Here is a 12,121-nt window from a genome sequence, read left to right as displayed (position 1 = left end):
TAAAGCTCCAGTGAGTAATATTTGACCAATAGACGGCCCTGTGTTGTCTTATGCGAACAAAATCCAGTGCTACAGACCACAGCGTAGCAGCAAGTTGCTAGATAAACATGACTGTGACCCTAGGTGTGGATTCCACTATGTAAAAGAAATACAAATGTCTTTACCCATGCTTTTTTACAGAATATAACATTGGTATAATAGTTCAGGGTGTTTTGCCTAGTATTCAATTGTAATTCAATGTTTTTTTTGTTTGTTTCTTTTTAAACTAGGAGGCACAAAATTTTACACACAGTCCCTTTAAAAATTCACATTTATAATATGGCTCATTATTTTCTGAATCGGTATTGTTTTTTTAATGAAAGGTTGGGTATTTTGTATCTCTAGAAGGTATTACATAATACACACTGTCCATTTAAATGACTCAGTTCCTAAGATGAATTTTCACATCAATATTTTTTTTTTTATTTAGTGTGGAAAAATAACCGTTGGTCATGTTTATTTGTATAGCCCTTAATCACAAGACGTCCAAAAGGGCTGTGCAGACTACTAATACACCATCAATAATAATATTTATTACACCAAAAAATATAGATACTATAGAAAAACTACAAAAACACTACTACAGTAATACAATAATACAGAAATACTACTACAGAAATACTATAAAACAAAACTACTACAAAATACTACAGTATTACAGTACTATGATACAAAATACAAATAAACAAATTTTACAACAGAATTTCTACAAAAAAACTACTAAGGAAATACTACAAAACTACAGAAATACTACAAAAATACTACTATGAAAACACTACAAAATAATTCAACAGAAATTTTACAAAAATACCAATGCATTGATACTATTGTACAAAAATACTACTACAGAAATGTTACATAACTACTACGGAAATACTACAAAATTACTATTACGGAAATACTACAAACTTCTACGGAAATACTACTACAGTAATACTATGATACAAAATACAACAGAAATTCTACAAAAAAACTTCTACGGAAATACTACAAAACTACAGAAATACTACGGAAATACTGCTATGAAAACACTTCAAAATACTTCTAAAATAAATTCTACAAAAATACCAATACATTCATACTATTGTACAGAAATACTTCTACAGAAATATGACAAAAATACTGAAAAAAAGTAACAGATTAATACTACAGATACTACAGATGAAGGATTTTTTCTCACTTGTAAAAAAAACATCCTACGTTTTCATTTGATATATTTTATGCATGGAGAATTATTTAGGACATTTTCTAAGTGTTGTAAAATATTCCCAAAAATATCCAAAACAGGTTTGTGTACTTCCATCCATTATCTGCACCGCTTATCCTCAGTAGGGTCGCGTGGGTGCTGGAGCCCATCTAAGCTGTCCTCAGGCAGTGGGCAGGAGACACCCTGAACTGGTTTGCCAGCCAGTCACAGGGCACACAGAGACAGACAACTCACTCGCTCATTCACACCAAGAGACAATTTAGACTGGCCAATTAACCTGACATGCATGTTTTTGGAATGTGGAAGGAAACTGGAGTGCCGGGAGGAAACCCACGCAGGCACGGGGAGAACATATAAACTCCACACGGGGAGGCTGCCGTAGCTGGACTTGAACAATGAGCTTCGACACAGTGTGGCTGTCCGCTAACCACCCAGCCGCCGTGCAGCTGTGGTTTGTGTACTCATGGTAAAAAATACCTGTCCGGGAATAAGTTAAAAGAAGTTATCACTGTGACGTCATTTGCAATTGCCAGCAACGGACAAAATGGTCGCCCACTAAGTTGCTTTAACATTTGACCAAATTCGACTTGATTTTCACAATCCTCACTACATGCTTATTAATGATCATTTTAATGTTGCCATAGTGACTTGTAATTTAGGTATATATTTAGAAGTTGTTATTAATTGAAAGTACAATGGATTATGGGTCTGTGGACAATGGACCGTCATTTACAAACTTGCTCTGAAGTTATATTTTGCTGAAGGGCTTATCTCATTTCCATAAATTGATATATAAGTTAGAGAGGGTTGTTGTTGGAAAAAATGAAATCAGTGTGGCCTGAAGGAGCAGCCTTCACTCTGTGAAGTTCTTTTAACTATTTGCGCCGTTCACTCCATGTAGCACAATCTCCACCGTAGTTAAACCAATATTTTGCCAACTTTTTATTTCTAGAAAGAAAAATGACAATAGCATACACAATATCGTCTATGTTAACACAGCTAGGCACTAGAGCAGGGGTCAGGAACCTTTTTGACCCAAAGAGCCATAAAAGCAAAGAATGTTTAAAAAAGAAATTGAGAGAGCCACATCATACATTTTCAGACAAAATTGAAAAAACTGCCAAACATGCTCTCTAGACAAAAGCTAATGCTTCAGCACATTTTATTTCACCGTGTGTCATTTGATGATTTATTCAAATGTATGACATGATAATAATGCCAAATTCTGTGTCACAAATCAATGTAAATATGCCCATTAAGATATGTCTTCCACCTTCAGTTAAGAGTGTTGAGGCAATTTTTTTTCATGAAATTTGTCCTTAATAACGGTTTCAAAACAATGTTCATGCAAAGTTCTTTTGAAAAATGTCACAAATTACTGCAAACGATAAGCATATCGTCATATTCACTTTCGGTGTAGACTGTACTGAGCGAGAGAGAGAGACTGAAGTGCCTTGCGCTGTGTGCAGGGATCCGCCCACCTGTACTGCTCACCCAATCAAAGTTGTTTGCCAGCGTTTTTATTCATCAGTTTAAATGGTTTCTTATCGAACTTCCGCATTAAGTTACTTCGGCTTTATATGGACCAAAATCGGGATGCAATCACTTGACTTTGGAACGCCACAGAGAGATGTGCAATAGTTACATTTTATTTTGGAACCATACGTACTCATGAAAAGAGCCATAGGTTCCCTACCCCTGCACTAGAGCAACGAGTCACTCGCAGCGACACAAAATCAAGCCAGTAGTCCCCAGCATCGAGTCACCAGCATTGAGCCGCTAGTCATTATCCACTAGTGAGGATAAAATTTCAATTTACATTTCAAAAATCAGTTTGATTTGTAAAAATTACTGCACCGTTTGATTTTCACAGCATTGGACGGTTTGAGTTCAATTTTAAAAAGAACTCGTCCTTCTCAAATATGCTGTTTAGCCCACAGAATTAGCCCATATGATTCTTTTGCTATAAAGTTTTAAGAAGGATTATCCCTCAGGAGGTAAAGCGCTCGTCTTGGGATCAAGGGATCCCGGTTCGAATCCCGGCTCGTCCGTGTTACATGTCGAAGTGTCCTTGGGTAAGACACTGAACCCCTAATACCTTCAATAAGCAGGTTAGCGTCTTACATGGCTGCAATACAAGGCCGCTGTTGGGAAATGTGGAGCACATTGTAAAGCGCTCTGGGAAGTTATTGACTTGAAAAGCGCTATAGAAATGCAGATCATTTCATTTCACTAGATGTCGCTGTATTATGTATGCAACCGAAAAGTGCAAAGATGAATACAAACTACGGGGGACCAAGTTACCAAGCCTCAACATTTTTTTCTTTTTTTGTTTTTTGTTTTTTTGGGTAGACATAGCAGCAAGAAGCTCCCTCTAGGTGAGTTTTATATGTCAAATAAATACACGTCTTTTTTGGCAGAGGATTTAAAAAAAATGCATGTTTATATGACAGTTCATGTACTTTTGCTTAAAATTTGTTTTCCAGTAACTTAAATGTTTTACTTTTGGGGGGGACTAAGTAACACACAATGGCCCTTAAAGCTTTTATCCCAGAGGAAAAGCTTAAAAAGCTATAATTTCAAAAGGTTACAAAAGTTACAAAAGGCATTACAAAAGGCACACTAGTTAGATCACCATTTACAGACCCAACTAAATTTCGCAATCAACATCTTTTTCCCATGTTTTGTAATTTAGAGGGACACCAATATTTGACCACAAGATATCCCTTTATGGTGTAGTGCAGGGGTCTACATCACGGTGCTCGCGGGAACCAGGAAGGACTACCTGAGCAGCCCGTCGACTGGTTCTGAAAATATATCATGGGCCAATTGTGATTTTCTAGAAAATTTGATTTCTAACTGGTTTGACGTTTAGTATATGAACAAGCCTATTTTGCCATCTATTATTATTATGGTAATAACATAGTAACAACATCGTAATAACGTTGTAGAAATGCAGATCATACTGGTGGCCCTTTGCACTACAAAAAAGTAGCTCTCGGTTTCAAAAAGTTTGATGACACCAGGTGTAGAGCAACCGAAAATAAGTGCTACAAAGCACAAAGAGGAATACAAAAGACAAAAACTCAACAAAGTAACCAAATCACACCATTTTTCTTCCCGTTTTCTTGGCCAGCCGCTCACAAGCTTTTTGGTTGGGGGGGTACTCATAGCAGAAATATGGCAATCATTTTTGCTTATTATTCAAATCGATATTGTTTTTAATGATTGACGTTATCTTATCAGTACGAGGAGTTAAATAATACACAATGTCCCTTAGGCAGCGGATAATATTTAATTATTAATTCAGAAAAAAATCTAAATGAAATCGAATTGGAAGCTTTTGAGTTCAATTAGTTTCAGAGGTGCAGAGGTCCAGGGTTCAAATCCAGCTACCGGGACCTCCCCTAGCAGAGTTTGCATGTTCTCCCCATGCCCGCGTGGATTTCCTCCGGGCACTCCAGTTTCCTCTCACGATCCAAAAACATGCATGTCTGGTTAATTGGCCAATTGTGAATGAGCTAGTGTGATGTCTGTCTCTGCGACTGGCTGGCAACCAGTTCAGGATGTCCCCTGCTGGGATGGGCTCCGGCACCCCTGCAACCCTACTGAGGATAATCGGTGCGGATAATGGTTGGATGAATTTTTAATATACTCTGGGTCTTATCGATGCTGAAGCCTCCCAATTTTCAGCTTCACACAATGTCGTCACAAAAATAATGAACAGCATGCTTTAGCAGAGGGTCCCCTCTTCACACGCTGGCATTCTCTATTAATGAGCATGTTGTAGCACTTGAGGTATGCAGCCCGCTTTGAATCCTTCTCCTCAATTGTGCCAATGCCATGGCACGTGCTTTATCACTCGTGCATTGTAAACAAGTCCTGTATGAGCCTAAGAAAACCAAAAAAGGAAACACAGATGCAAATTCTTCCAGTCTGCGTAGACGCCTCTCAACGCTCCAACGCGCCCACAATGGCTGCTGTGCGACAATCAATTATAAACTAATAGGCTCCTCGACAGGATTTGCACAGTTTAACATGAGAACACGAACGAGTGGACGACAAGTACGATCTCCCTCTCACACACGCACGTTTGCACGCACGCTTGACCCCTGTAAAGTCCTCACGACAACATAATCCATCGTATTTTGTCCCATGTCATGCTCTATGGACTACATCTGTTATGCAACATTTTAACAGTCACTGTGTAAACTATTATGCAGCGGGAGCATGAGCTTCACGTCCATGAATGATTTGGTGACAGAGAAAATGAGTCTGACTGAAAAATAAAAAGATTTTAAGCTCAAGGGCACTAATATTTCTTTTATGTGGCTTTGCAACCATGTCCAATATACCTTAAGGAGCAAAATATTTGCCTTTCCTCAATTTATTACTCACACTATGCCAAGTGCCTCCTGTTTTGTATACAGTGTTTTGCGCACTATGAAGCGCAGCGGATTATCATCAAATAAATAGCCTTTTATGAGATATTTTTCATATAGAGGGCAAACTGGACTATAGGGCACATGGAATTAAAACTACAGTAAGTACATACATTTCATTTAAACATTTATTTGACATCTGGTTTCGCCAATAAAATTCATTTTAGCGACAAACAACATTTTAACCCCAAAAGGGCACTCAAGGACAACTCTGTTTCTCAAAGCCAGAGCAGTTACCGTATGCAGTAGCTTTTAATTGTAACCATGCATTTCCAATTGTATTCACCAAACTTTCATGGTGCACGTTCACATTTCCGGCCAATTTGGGGTTTTGGGTCCAACATAAAGGCCGGAAAAGATGGTAATGTGACTAATAGGCAACAAAAAAGAGTGACTTCAATTTGACGGAGATCATATATGTTGATTGGATATAATTCTCCATACGTATCAACTCTTACATTTGTCTAAAACTGTGACTAAACAAACAATATATTTTGAATTGGTTAAACACAAAGTTAGCTATGCAAGTCTGTATGTTTGGTTATGTCTCAGAGACATCAATTAAAATGTGCAATCCGCATGTATTAAATCAGATTTGCAAGCTTTAAAATGCGCAATGTTTATTTTAGTGGGATAAACAAACATATCACGTCAAGAAGGTTCCATTCAATCATTGTCTGGATCGGAGACAATCGATGCAGACAATAATTGATCGGGTGGATCGATTATACTATAATTCCTATTCAAAATACAAATAACGGTAATAATAGCCAATTTTCGGCTGGTGGCGTCACTCAGACACATTTTGGAACAGAAACACAATAAATAAAACCTGCTGCGTCTCATTTCAAAGAGAGTGAGCATGCATAATAATATCAGAATCAAGGATCATTCATCACATTCAATGTCATCTTAAATATTTATTAAAAAACGGATTTTTACCTGGCAACTACGCTTTTCGCAACTCTTCTCGTTTGTCAAGTCAGCGTTGATTGAAACAATTAAGGCAATTTTCCCGCGTGACCATGACGCGCGTAGAGCCGCTTGCCTTAATATCAGTTTTGAGTGGAAAATCACCAGCTTCTCCGCGCAACAACCTCTTAAAGCGACAGTCTCCCCAAACGCACCTGACTCGCTTTGAGCGCCCCCCAAAAATGGACCACTGCGTTATTTTGGTTTTTATTTTGATTTCTTTTTTTCTCTTTGACACAATTCGGACGAGCGACGCGACGCAAACACCGGCCACGGACGCCTTCCAGCTTTGTTCTTGCTCATCAGAGCATTCTAAACAAGCTTCCATGTTAAATCCCCAAAACAACGTCTGTCGTGGGAAAATGGAAGTCGAGCGGCTATGCGTGCTCCATGTGAATCCCAAAGAGAAAATTAGAGGTCGATAAGTTTCAATTTTTACATTAGTCCTTTGTTTTAAATTATTTTTGGGGATGACGCTGGTGAACTATTTATTTGTTTATTGTATGTAGTCCATCCATCCATCCATGCATTATCTGCACCGCTTATCCACAGTAGGGTTGTGGGGGTGCTTGAGCCCATCCCAGCCATCTTCGGGCAGTGGGCAGGGGACACCCTGCCAGACAGTCGCAGAGTTGTATGTAGTCAATAATGTCCATATAAACTGTAGAATATAACAAATGGGATTTTGAAAAAGCATTGATTTGATGACTACAGTTTTGCTCATGTGGATCATGGCAATAAGGGAACTGAGGTTCAAAAACAAAGCATCATTTGCATGAACATTTAAACAACTGGAGTATGATATAATTCCCTCTATCCAAATATCAGCCACAATAAAGAGTGTTTCTCTTAAAGTTATTCTCTTTTATATAAAACAGTGTCCAAATTTAAAGTGGACCTGCGACAGTCTTGTTTAATGCATTGTGGTCCCGTTTGTGTGTTATTTTTATCTTCTATCTTGAAAACAAACAAAAAAAGAATAATTTTGAAAAACGAAACAAACACATTACTTATATATAAAAAAAGGATATCCAAGTTCTTTATATTGGTCAGTTATTTGTAAAAATAACAGCCACATATGTGGAATGACAGTTACCTTAGTTTACAGACTTTAAAGGGACACTGTGTAATGTTTGACCATTAGATTATTTGACCATTAGATTTAACTGTATTGTGTAATGCTACTGAGACATTACTGCTAAAAAGTACAAGGCAGACTACAAACTATGGAGACTTAAAGTGACCAAACTGCATAGTTTGTGTTCTCGTTTTTTCGTCCTGCCTTACGCAAGTTTTTTTCTCTAGATTTTGGGTGGTACCCTTAGCAGCAAGATAGCAGGTAATAATGTCAGCTCCCTCTGTGTGAAACTCATGCTTTGTAAAATAAATCCACATTTTTCGACAGACAAGTGTTTTAAAAGATGCACCTTTATATCATAGTTCATGTATTTTTGCTTTTTATTTTTTATTTTTTTTAATTAATTAGGTATTTTACCACCAGGCGGCACTAAATGATACACACTGGCCCTTTAAAGTTGTTCTACTAAGCTTTTCGTTCTGCTTTTATATACAACACAGCGAGTTGCTAATGAGTCAACAGTGTCCTATTTATGTTTTTTTCCCCTCTTCGACATTGAAAACAACAAATTTAATTTGTAAAAGAAAAATGACAATACTTATTAAAAGGAACAAGTGATTCTTGTTTTGTTTTTAATATCGGGTCTGTTATTTTTGAAAATAACACCCACACCTGTCGACTGAGTACTACCGTATTTTCCAGACTTCTTGAACAATTTTGCATATTACCTATGTTTTTTAATAACCTTAACTACATTTTGTGTATTGTTTTTCACTGAGATTCGATCTACAACCTCAGTGGAACTGTTTAAATTAATTAAAACACACTTCTATTCTATCGCTTATGAATGACCTATATTACATGTTGACAATATCTGTGTATTAATTGTTATTGCAATATCCGTTGCAGCCTGGTCATCCCCCTTGGATTACCTCATGTTTGGTCCCTTCCCAAGGTTTCTTATTCTCCTCATGCTGAAGTTTTTGAGTTTTTCCCTGCCCACATGCCAGCTTCAGATCAGGGGATGGCAAAATTGTGGCCTGTGCAGTCCTATGAGACATTTTGTGGTTAAGGGTTATACAAATAAATGTGACTTCACTTGACAGACTCTGAAGGGACACTGTGTAATAGTTGACCTCTCGTTCTTGCTGTCTTGTGTAGTGCAACAGCAAACGAGTTCTAAAAAGCACAAAGAAGAATACGAAAACTAGTGAGAGTCAAAGTGACCAAACCACATCATTTTTCTTCTCATTTTTTTGCTTAGCCTTTCACAAGGTTTTTGTTCCTTTGGGGTAAACCGTAGCAGCAAGCTTTCTCCAGGTGAGCCTTTATGTTATGTAAAATACAGATTTCTTGACCTACGAGTGTTTTTAAAAATATGATATCTCATGTATCATTTGCTTATTATTCAAATCAATACTGTTTGTTTTTAATCAATGACATTTTTTACTACTAGTAGTCGCTGAATAATAGACAATGTTACTTCATGTCAACCTCTCTTTTCTTTCACAGTTAGCCGTCGCCATGAAATATACAGGTACTGTACTCTGAAGTGATTTATGTAGGAAAAATTGACATGGAAACATTGTACTTTGAGCGCGTCAAATATTGGTGATGTTTTAATCCAAGACAAAATCTAGCACCAGGTCGTCTTCATTTAAAAACTATCTACATATTTAAATGAAAGTCATGCATCCTTCTCTACATGCTGTAACAAAGGCTTAATGTGTGATGCCACCAAGTCACACAGAAGTGACATGCGGAGAGTTGCGTATCAGGTGACTTGCTCATCATTTGATTGGCAGAGCAAGAAAGCAATATATAAACTGTCAATTGCTGTTAAAAGAGTTGATAAAAATTGTTAGAACCTCACATTATTTATTTGCTGTTAAAAGTGTCAATAAAAATTGTTCAAACTCAATAGGAAAAAAAACATCTTACTGTCTTATCCTAACTTTTAAATGAAGTCTATGCGCTTCCACTTGAAAATGGCTCAAACTCTCTCATCAAACAAGAAAACACGTGTGTTACAGAAAGTTCCGTAGTCTCTGTACAATTTGATGGCACATGTATTATGAACTGACCGATAACGGATAATGGATAATGAATAACGAAGATAGATCAATAACCCTTTAAAACCCCATGTATATAAATATAAGGCCTGGTTCCAGTTTTCCCTTTTTCCTTCTAGTTTATGATAGGCATTTGGTTCTAGCTTTGTATTTAACGGGGCACTGTGTTAAATTTAACTACCAGGTTTTGCTGTATTGTGTAGTGCAACTGAAAACGAGTGCTACAAGACACAAGGAAGAAGACAAACCATGGAGATGCAGAGTGACCAAATGCACCATTTTTTGCATGCCAATGTAGTTTTGGGGGTTTACCCTTGGCAGCAAGGTGGTAGGATATTATGTCAGCTCCCTCTAGGTGAGCCTCACGTTTTTATGAAAAATACTAATTTCTAGACCTGTTCAAAAACATGTACAGTGAAGACAATAAGTATTAAAAAAAACTCTTGCATTGTGTGATTTCTGGATTTTTCTTTTTAGTTTATCTCTCACAGTGGACATGCACCCATGATGAAAATTTCAGATCCCGCCATGATTTCTAAGTAGGAGAAATAGCAAAATAGCAGGGTGTTCAAATACTTAATTTTTCAATGTACTGCAAAACCTAATAACAATAAGTTTACATTAATTACAGTCATTGTTATACATAATGTGGAAAAAACAGGTCGGGCCAATGAATGTTGATGAAAAATGTTCATAAGGATGTAACATGTTTATTCTTTTGTCCATATTTGTAAACTTTAATAGTATTAACTGAAGAGTGGTTCCGGCGTGCAGACTGCAGAGGTAAAACTGTTTGGGCACAGATACTGTTTAACCTTTCGGGGAACAAATGTTGGATGATCTACAAATGCAAGGCACGGAAATTATTAAGCAAAACAGTGCCACGATATTCTCAACGCGTAGATAGTTTGTTTCCTCATGAGCTGTTATTGGACTTGCACGATACCAAATTCACCTTTCAGGCCACTGTCTTAGAGCAACTGCTGAAGCAAGGAGAAGGAAAACGGCATCCAAGCATTCAGCCCTTTCACCAACCGGTGTCACCCTGCCAGGAAGAAAGAGCTTTGCAAATGCTTTCTGGTGCCCAAAGGCAGGGAAACGGCAAAAAATGCAAGTGTGGACTCTCACTATTTGGCCACAAAAACCAACCTTGAATGTAAAGTAGTTGGTGCTGCACGAAGGAGAAAAAAACTAAAGTCAAGCTTCCCATGCATGCTGAGAAATCTGTTTTGGTTCAAATCTCACAGTAATTTGTGTTTCCGCGAGGGCACGTTCATCATCCCTGAAAGGCACTTAATGCATTTATTCTTAGACTTATTCCTCTTCTATGTCAGTAGAAGACTCAAATGCTCCTCCATCTTGCTTTAGAGTTTGGTCTCGGGTCAGAGCAAGTCACATGGTCGCAATGTAATCCTTGCTCACATGTAGACACTGTTTGATTTTGCATAGCTGCCAAGTTCATTGCCAAGGGCAAGATTCCCTTCAGGTTGAGTTTTATCTCACTTGCAAAGCAAAATTGAACAAATGAAGATATGCCTTCAAAGACGTTAGATGAAAAGCAATACAGCCCTATTGTTGCAATGTGTACAAATACAAAAATAGGATGGTGGTCGCCTTTGGTTTATGTAAAACGTATTCAACAGTATTTGGAATTCTGGTCAGTTAGAAAATAGTATAGATGATATAATGTGAATGGAAATGACATGCATAACATGCAAAAGAAGAAGCAGGTATCTACAGCAGTAGTCCCCAACCTGGTGCCCGCGGGTACCCTGGTTCCCCCTAAAGACAGCTGAGGTGCCCACAAAGCTGTTATGAAAATACCCCATCTGGGCTGGGTCATTGTGATTGTCTAGTGAGATTATTTTCTTGTGGTTGACTGAGTCAAATTAACCCTACTTCCTACTCATCTCTCTTCTTCTCTCTCTCTTTTTCTTTCTTTCTCACTCTCTCTCTCTCTCTCTCTCTCTCTCTCTTTCTCTCTCTTCAATCTTTCTTTCTTTTTTTCTTCCTTTTTCTTTCTTTCTTCGTTTCTCTTGCCACTCTTTCTCACCTTCCCTTTCTTTAATTCTCCTTCTACCTTTTTTCACTAAAGTTTTACAATATATAGAAGGAATGTCAAATGCCTACAACTACAGTTTAAAGATCAATTGTATTACTGTTTAACCTTACGGTGACAACAGGTTAAATGATGGATGACTGATTCTTCAGAAAAGTTGCCACAACATTTTAATATGTGAAGCATTTGTTTCCGAACAAACTTTCACATGTGGCCGATTTTTTTGACTTGCATGTTAACGCATTCACATTC

At 37.6% G+C, this 12,121-nt stretch overlaps 1 protein-coding gene across 1 annotated transcript in view; it reads right to left on the bottom strand.

Annotated features, from left to right (window-relative positions):
• The window catches only part of slc6a6a (solute carrier family 6 member 6a), a 34,269-nt gene extending 27,516 nt beyond the window's left edge, over window positions 1-6,753 (bottom strand). The window contains exon 1 of the mRNA XM_088331157.1: window positions 6,631-6,753. The gene's annotated coding sequence lies outside the window, so the exon portion shown is untranslated. The remainder of the gene's footprint in view (window positions 1-6,630) is intronic.
• Window positions 6,754-12,121: the final 5,368 nt, after the last annotated feature.

This window comes from Urocampus carinirostris, chromosome 3 (genome assembly GCF_059441175.1).
Source record: "Urocampus carinirostris isolate Australia breed hairy pipefish chromosome 3, RoL_Ucar_1.0, whole genome shotgun sequence".
In the NCBI taxonomy this organism is placed as follows: domain Eukaryota; kingdom Metazoa; phylum Chordata; class Actinopteri; order Syngnathiformes; family Syngnathidae; genus Urocampus; species Urocampus carinirostris.
Note: the sequence above shows the minus strand (reverse complement) of the source record. Positions and strands in the feature narration are given on the sequence as shown.